Source organism: Triticum aestivum, chromosome 3B, assembly GCF_018294505.1.
Source record: "Triticum aestivum cultivar Chinese Spring chromosome 3B, IWGSC CS RefSeq v2.1, whole genome shotgun sequence".
In the NCBI taxonomy this organism is placed as follows: Eukaryota; Viridiplantae; Streptophyta; class Magnoliopsida; order Poales; family Poaceae; genus Triticum; species Triticum aestivum.
The window spans coordinates 117,068,121-117,077,900 of NC_057801.1; positions in this window are offsets into that span (position 1 = coordinate 117,068,121).

The following is a 9,780-nucleotide window of genomic DNA, read 5'->3' on the forward strand; positions in this document are numbered from 1 at the left end:
TGGCTTTCAGTGCACAAATGAAGATCATATCTGGTCCAACACCAATACATGGTTGTAAGCATTAAGACCTCATACAACTACCTCTTTTATTAAAAGTGTTTGAATTACTATTTGCTTGATTGATCCGGTCAAAAGCTGGAATCGATCATTTAACATAAGCTTTGTAGATACCATCGCCTTCAAGCGAATCTTCCTCTTGTGAGTTCGATAACCCAGGGTCACCTTTGGGGAAATAGGTGTGGCTTTTCTGTTCCATTAGCGGGTCACTAAAACGAGGTATCAGTGCCTATGCCGACGGTGAACCCAACATTAGTAGCAGCACCTTCTTTAAAATTGGGTGGGATTAATTTGGTGCCAAAATAGCATGACTTAGTGTAGTTGTATTCGTGCTTATTCATTGTCATGTGGATCATTAATAAAAATGTTGTTCATGGATTGTTTTTCTTCTTGGCTGCAATTGGTCTGACCACATATGTGGTGGACGATCGCATGGGCATAGACGACACAGGTGTGGCGAATAGTCCACCTTCTAAAAATGGAGCGTCTGTTTCACGGACGGCCCAACGTAAGAATAACATGGCACAAAACTGGCAATAAAATGGTGTTGAAAGTCGGTGGTTGATAGATGGGGTGGAAAATGATCCATGTGTTGTACATCGGGTGAGGTGACGAGCATAAGAAGACCAGGTAGGTGACACACCAATACCACCATGACGACGAAAAGGACGAGAAGGAGGGCGAGCTGGCCGCCTCCAGGGTCTACTACTGGGCGGAGGAGGCCAGAAAGAAAATGCATGAACCTTGTGTATGAATATTTGTTTTATTTATTTCCCAAAACCACCTTATATACATAACATATGAAGCACATATTCATAGTAGTCAGTTATGGAAATGGATGACGGATGAGTTTTGTCTCACACTAAGCCTTCGGGAAATGGTTTGAACACAGGAATATTCATTGTTGTTTTCCATTTGAAGAAGAGATGTACTCCATCTGGGTGCCAAGTTACCATGTTATATGCCCCATTGACTCCTCCCCGATTGATGCTCGCAATAACCTCTCCATGTTGATGGCAGTTGGCATAAAAGGTATGGCGGGCCGTGATACATCTCCAACGTATCTATAATTCATGAAGTATCCATGTCATGTTTACAATAGTTTTATATGATTCTGGTATGATTTGATTAGAACTAACCCGGATTGACGTTGTTTTCAGCATAACTATTGTGGTGTTGTTTTTGTGCAGAAATAAAAGATCTAGGAATGCATTGAAAATCAACGGAGATATTTTCTGGAAAATATAAAAAATACTGGAATGAAGAGTTACCGGAGGGGAGGCCCATGGGCCCCACGAGGGTGGAGGGCGCCCCCCAGGGTACGCCCATGTGCCTAGTGGACTCTTCGTGGGTCTCCTGACTTGTTCTCGACGCCAACCTCTCCTATAAATACAGAAACCTCCAGAAAATAACCTAGATCAGAAGTTCCACCGCCGCAAGCCTCTATGGCCACGAGAAATCAATCTAGGCCCTCTCTAGCACCCTACCGGAGGGGGGCATCATCACCGGAGGCCATGGGGAAGGATCCCAGAGGGGCCATCATCGCCATGAATGCCAAGATCCAGAGGGAGAACCTCTCCCCATCCAGGGGGAGGCCATGGAGGAAGAAGCACAAGGGGTAGAACCTCTCCTCCTCTCTCTCGGTGGCGCCGGAGTGCCATCGGGAGGGGAATCATCGCCGCGGTGATCGTCTTCATCAACATCGCCATCATCATCACCATCCTCATCTCTTTTACGCGGTCCACTCTCTCGTACCCCGTTGTAATCCCTACTAGAACATGGTGCTTTATGCCACATATTATGATCCAATGATGTGTTGCCATCATATGATGTTTTGAGTAGATATCCTTTATCTTTGGGTTGATTGAGGATCTAGATTGGTATGAGTTGTATGTTTTATTTTGGTGCTGTCCTATTCTGCCCTCCGTGTCATGCAAGTGTGAGGGATTCCCGCTGTAGGGTGTTGCAATACGTTCATGATTCGCTTATAGTGGGTTGCTTGAGTGGCAGAAGCATAAACCCGAGTAAGGGGGTTGTTGCGTATGGGGTAAAGGGGACTTGATATGTTAATGCTATTGTTGGGTTTTACCTTAATGATCTTTAGTAGTTGCGGATGCTTGCTAGAGTTCCAATCATAAGTGCATATGATCCAAGAAGAGAAAGTATGTTAGCCTATGCCTCTCCCTCATATGAAATTGCAATCGTGATTACCGGTCTTGTTAACAATTGCCAAGGATAATTACACACACCGACCCATCGTTATTCCACACTCGCTATTTATAATATTTAGTAATATATTCTAAATTCATGCCAACAGCACCTACTTTTATATTTTAGCTCTCCAATATCATACAAAGTTATCCTCTTCATACCCACAACGTAGTTTTATTTCTTGTTTCTAGTTGGAAGCAAACATTTGATGTACGTAGAGTCGTATCAGTGGCAGATAGGACTTGAGAGAATATTGATCTTGCCTTTAGATCCTTGTGGGTTCGACACTCCATACTTATCACTTTCACCTTTGGGAATTGCTATGATGATTGCCTGCACTTGGGGATTATCAAGCTCTTTTCTGGCGCCGTTGCCGGGGAGCAATAGCGTGGGGTTGATATTGTTGTGTATGCTTGTTTGCTTTCTTCACTAAGTAGTTTTTGTTTTCCCTTTTTGTTTTGCCTACTTGTGGGTGAAACATACAAAAAAATATTTAAAAATGAAAATACAAAAAGATTCGCTTGCCTCATATGCCTAAAAAGTTTTTCAAAAAATAGAAGTGATTGGAAAGTTATGCATTGGAGAAGTGAGGGTCGACCTTGCACACTTGTGTTCATGCTCAAGGAAACAATGTAAAAATTTCATGGAAGTCTCTTTAAATAATTATCCCCTTGTATATATCCGTTTTATTACTAAACGCCAAACTTTGGTTTTAGAATGATTAGATTGCTTGTTTACTATGTGCAGTACAAAAAACAGAAACTTTGGCAGTAGCGCGCGAATTTACATTTTTACTAGAAAATCAAATGGGTCTGAAACTTTTTGCACATTACTGCTGTACAAATTTTTTAAATTTTCATATTTATTTTAGAATTTTTGGAGTTACATAAGTATACTAAATTTCCAGAATACTACAGACTGTCTTGTTTTTGACATATTCTGTTTTCTATGTGTTGTTTTGCTTATTTTTATGAATCTATGGGTAGTATCGGGGGGTATGAACCATGGTGAAGTTGGAATACAGTAGATAAAGTGCTAATATGAAATTGGAATGAGTTTACAATAGTATCTAAAGGTAGTGATTTGCTTTAGTATACTAACGGATCTCACGAAGATTTTGTTAAGTTTTTGTGTGGATGAAGTGTTCAAAAAACGAGGAGTTACCGATGTGAGAAGAATAAAGAGAGGCAAGAGTTCAAGCTTGGGGATGCCCAAGGCACCCCAAGTTAATATTTCAAGGATACTCAAGCATCTAAGCTTGGGGATCCCCGGTTGGCATCCCATCTTTCTTCTTCAACAATTATCGGTATACCTTGGTTTTTGTTTTGTTCACATGATTTGTGTCCTTTGTGTTTTTCTTTTTCTTTAATAACCATGCTAGTATGAGATAGCCCTTCATCGATTTATAGAATGCTTCATGTGATTCACTTATATCTTTTGAGTATGACCTTATAGAATGCTCTTTGTGCTTCACTTAAATCTTTTGAGTATGGTTTTATAGAATGCTTTGTGTGATTCACTTATATATTTTGAGCTTGGATATTGTTTAGTCTATATTAATTGTAGAATGCTCCATGAAGTTCACTTATATCTTTTGGAGTATGAATAAGACTATCATCTAAAGTGCGTTTGGAAGAGTGTCAAATTTAGAAAGTAACCACTATTTTGGAGGGTGTTGAATATTAGTGTGATATTTATGAAAGTGGATCTGGAGAGGTCTTGACTTTAGTTAGTAATGATTCCAGTATTTCGGAAGAGGTTCCAATTGATTATGAGAACAAAGTTGCTATCTATGATGATTATTGTGATGACATGTATGCTATAAATAATAATGTTAACCATGAAACTTTTCATCATGATTTTAATTTTCAATTGGATTATGCCTCACATGACAGTTTTTTTGTTGAGTTTCCTCCCACTATTCTGAATGAGAAGAATTTTGCTTATGTGGAGAGTAGAAAATTTTCTATGCTTGTAGATCATGAAAAGAATGATTTATGTGATGGTTGTACTATTAAACTCATTCATGATGCTACTAAAAATTATTATGAGGGAGGAATATATGCTTGTATGAGTTGCCATAATATCAAGTTTCCTCTCTATGTGCTTAAAGTTTTGAAGTTATACTTGTTTTGCCTCCCTATGCTAGTTGATTCTTGTTCCTATAAATTGAGTGCTCACAAAATCCCTAGGCATATGAAGTGGGTTAGGTTTAAATTTGCTAGTCATATTATTCATTATGCTCTCTTTATGTTTCAATTCTTATCTTTTATGTGAGCATCATTGAAATCATCATGCCTAGCTAAAAGGCATTAAAGAAAAGCGCTTGTTGGGAGACAACCCAATATTTACCCTTACTGTTTTTGTGTGTCCACATGATTAAGCTACTGTATTAATTATGTTTTATAGCTTTTTTTCAATAAATTGCCAAGTAAGACCTTTGGGAAGACTTGGGTGAAAGTTAATGTGATCTTGCTGTAAAAAAAACAAAAACTTTGTGCTCACGATATTAGCTGTAATTTTTTACAGAAGAGTGATTTTGAGTTGATTCTTTTTACAGAAGATCAATATACAAATTCCTCACGCCCACCAACTTATTTCATAATTTTTGGAGTATCATAAGTATGGTTTCTGTTCAGATCATTACAGACTATTCTGTTTCAAACAGATTCTGTTTTCATTGCATAGTTTGCTTGTTTTCTAGTTTCTATGGCTTATATTTCTCAATATAAATTGTAGAAATGATATGGTACAGTAGGCATTGTGTGAGAAAAATTATTAATCTTGTCTTTGACAGTACCAAAGTGAATGGTTTACTCTTTATCATACTAACCCATCTCACGAAGTTCCGTTACGTTTTGTGTGATTGAAGTTTTCAAGCTTTGGTTGAGATATCGAAATGAGGAGAATAAGGAGTGGAAAGACCCTAAGCTTGGGGATGCCCAAGGCACCCCAAGGTAATATTCAAGGAAGACTCAAGCGCCTAAGCTTGGGGATGCCCCAGAAGGCATCCCCTCTTTCGTCTTCAAAACTATCGGTATACCTTACTAGGAGCTATAATTTTATTCGTCACATGATATATGTTTTGCTTCGAGCGTATTTTCAATTTTACTTGTTGTTCGAATAAAATCTTTGGATCTGAAATCTTGAATGAAAGATAATCCTCCCATGGCTAGTTAATTATTTGACGACTCATTGTTCTTCACTTATATCTTTTTGGAGTAGTTTGTCATTTACTCACATGATTCACGTATATCCTATAAGTAAATGGTTGAATGAATTGAATATCATAAATCTGAATTTATATATATGTTTCATATGCTTATAACATGGGTAGTAATGACTTTACACATAATAAGTATAGGTAGTAAACTTATTGAAAGTTAGCAAACGCAGAATTGATCACTTGAACAATTCATGAAGAATATTGAAGGAAGATAGATTTCACATATAAATATACTAACTTGGACATCTTTTGTTATTGTGAGCACTCATTAAAATATGACATGCTAAAAAGTTAATGTTGGACAAGGAAGACAACTTAATGGGTTATGTTTTCCTATATCCGAATAGACGTTATATTGTCTTGGATCATCCAACATGTTGAGGTTGCCTTTCCCTCTCATGCTAGCCAAATTCTTTGTACCAAGTAGAAATACTACTTGTGCTTCCAAACATCCCTTAAACAAATTTTGCCATGAGAGTCCACCATAGCTACCTATGGATTGAGTAAGATCCTTCAAGTAAGTTGTCATCGGTGCATGCAATAAAAATTGCTCTCTAAATATGTATGATCTGTTAGTGAGAAGAAAATAAGCTTTATACGAACTTGTGTTAGGGAAGAAATAACAGTGACGGACTGCATAATAAAGGTCTTTATCACAAGCGGCAATATAAAGTGACGTTCTTTTGCATTAAGATTTTGTGCATCCAACCATAAAAGTGCATGACAACCTCTGCTTCCCTCTGCGAAGGGTCTATCTTTTACTTTTATCTTCTACTATTATACAAGAGTCATGGTGATCATCACCTTACCCTTTTTACATTTTTTCCCTTTGGCAAACACTTTGTGTTGGAGCAATCCGGATATATATATCCACTTGGATGTAGGTTTTCATAAAGTATTATTGTTGACATTACCATTAAGGTAAAAGGTTGGGAGGCGAAACTATAAGCCCCTATCTTTCTCTGTGTCCGATTAAAACTTTGAACCCATAAATATGAGTGTTAGCAATTGTGAAAGATTAAATGATAGTTGAGTATGTGGAGTTTGCTGAATCAAAGCTCTTACATAGACCCTTCCCGAAAATAAGATGAATTGCAATTGTTTGATGACTAAGAGCATGGTTTGTTAGTTTTCAAGAAAGTTTATGATCTATACTTTAACATGTGAATAGCTTGTTACTTGATCATGAGAAGTTTCATGAGTTGAGACACTGTTATGATATATAATGATGCTATAAAAGGTGATTGGAACTATCATTGATCAAACTTAAGCACTTGCTAGCATTCACACTTCATAAATTATTTATTTTATCATTTACCTACTCGAGGACGAGCAGAAATTAAGCTTGGGAATGCTGATACGTCTCCAACGTATTTATAATTTATGAAGTATTCATGCCATGTTTACAATAGTTTTATATGATTCTGGTATGATTTGATTAGAACTAACGCGGACTGATGTTGTTTTCAGCAGAACTACCGTGGTATTGTTTTTGTGCAAAAATAAAAGTTCTCGGAATGCGTTGAAAATCAACGGAGATTTTTTCTAGAAGATATAAAAATACTGGAATGAAGAGTTACCGGAGGGGAGGCCCGTGGGCACCACGAGGGTGGAGGGCGCCCCCCCCCCCCACCAGGGCGCGTCCCTGTGCCTCGTGGACTCTCCGTGGGTCCCCGTGACTTGTTCTCGACGCCAACCTCTCCTATAAATACAGAAACCTCCATAAAATAACCTAGATCGGAAGTTTCACCGCCGCAAGCCTCTGTAGCCATGATAAATCAATCTAGGCCCTCTCTGACACCCTGCCGGAGGGGGCCATCATCACCGGAGGCCATGGGGAAGGATCCCGGAGGGGCCATCATCGCCATGAAGGCCAAGATCCAGAGGGAGAACCTCTCCCCATCCAGGGGGAGGCCATGAAGGAAGAAGCACAAGGGGGAGAACCTCTCCTCCTCTCTCTCAGTGGCGCCTGAGTGCCATCGGGAGGGGAATCACCACGGTGATCACCTTCATCAACATCACCATCCTCATCTCTTTTACGCGGTCCATTCTCCCGCACCCCGCTGTAATCCCTACTTGAACATGGTGCTTTATGCCACATATTATGATCCAATGATGTGTTGACATCCTATGATGTTTTGAGTAGATATCATTTGTCTTTGGGTTGATTGATGATCTAGATTGGTATGAGTTGTATGTTTTATTTTGGTGCTGTCCTATTCTGCCCTCCGTGTCGCGCAAACTTGAGGGATTCCCGTTGTAGGGTGTTGCAATACGTTCATGATTCCTTATAGTGGGTTGCTTGAGTGACAGAAGCATAAACCTGAGTAAGGGGGTTGTTGCGTATGAGATAAAGGGGACTTGATATGTTAATGCTATGGTTGGGTTTTACCTTAATTATCTTTAGTAGTTGTGGATGCTTGCTAGAGTTCCAATCATAAGTGCATATGATCCAAGAAGAGAAAGTATGTTAGCTTATGTCTCTCCCTCATATGAAATTGCAATCGTGATTACTGGTCTTGTTAACAATTGCCTAGGATAATTCCGCACACCGACCCATCATTATTCCACACTCGCTATTTATAATATTTAGTAATATATTCTAACTTCATGATAACAACACCTACTTTTATATTTTAGCTCTCCGATATCATACAAAGTTATCTTCTTCATACCCACAACATAGTTTTATTTCTTGTTTCTAGTTGGAAGCAAACGTTGGGTGTACGTAGAGTCGTATCAGTGGCAGATAGGACTTGAGAGAATATTGATCTTGCCTTTAGCTCCTTGTGGGTTCGACACCCCATACTTATCACTTCCACCTTTGGGAATTGCTACGATGATTCCCTGCACTTGGGGATTATCAGGCCGCTGTCAAATATCACTTTTATCCATCCAACAATGGTCGCCGACATTATCTCGTCGAACCTAGATGTCTGACTCCCACAAATCGGATCAAATGGGGGAAGGGGTGGGGAAGCTCAGGCCTTCGTCCATCTGCGTCGTCGAATTTCCTAGGACAGCTAGTCGACTACACATAGTCTTTATAAGCTAGATGTCAAGCACGTGATAATCTACCTGATATGACACCTTTTTCCTTTGTCCTGCCATACCGGTTTCCTAGCTATTGATCATCAATGTCATCTGTTTGATCGCCATTCGCTTGCCCGTGTCTTCGACTGGGAGCCCAGTCTTTGAGCACTGTGGTCTGGATGCATAGTGTGTTTTGGGATGTCTACCCAGCCTTTCACCATCGCGGTTGGTTGGTAGACGTATTTTGCTATGTCTTTCCGACCTTTGAATGTTGTGGCAAGCCGGATAGTGCCTTTTGCCATGTCTGCTTGGCCTTTCGACGCTGCGGCCTCGTTGGCTAGCATATATGTTGTAGGTTCTCATTGATCACACTCTTTCATGGACCGTCATTCATCTGGTCCGTACACTTGGTTTCCTTCTGCTCATGTGCTTCTGAGTGGGAGTGCCCGATTTTGATGCGTTGGGTCATTTGGTGCGGAGGGTGCGGGCGGGTTTTCTATCAACCTGAAAGGAGTATGAAAAAAAATTAGATTCAATTCACCTGCTCAATAAACAACTTATGTATCATCAAATGAAAACATGACAAACATCATTGTTGTCTGATATTAGTAAATACAAGCCAAAAACAGACACAATATGAACATAATCACTTGTAGACAATTCATGAAAAACATCCTTCCAATAGCTCGCCTAAATTCTTGGTTGCATTTGGTTTTTGCCCTTTGTGTATCATTCGTAAAATATGTTGTTCATAAATTGCTTCGCTTCTTGCCTCCAATTGGACTTTGCGCCAAGGGCCTAACATGTCATCTAGTATATTTAGATGCTAACCGCATCTGCAACACCATCCCTCAAATGCCCACATATGTCCGGATCGAGCTGTCCGGATGTAGTTTGCCATCCAATAGGAATCCCATTTTTCCCGTGGGCGTGTCCGCTTATCCAAATTCTCGCAAACCAGACGCAAACCGGGGGAGATTTGCGGGCATCTGGACCTCTGCCACGTTGGACTTCGACACCCCCGGCTCACTCAAATCCCCCCATTGGACCACTTTTCTTCGACTCTGCCCCTCCCCCTTGCTTTCCATCCACACCCTCCTCATCGGTCGCCACTGTTATACCTCTTCGGCCGCTACTCATGAGTTGTTCGGACGTCCACAACCCCCAAGCACACGCCTATCTACCTTGGACTACAAGATACATCCGCGGCTAGGTACCCTTCGCCCTTCTACCAACACCTTCCATGAAGGACA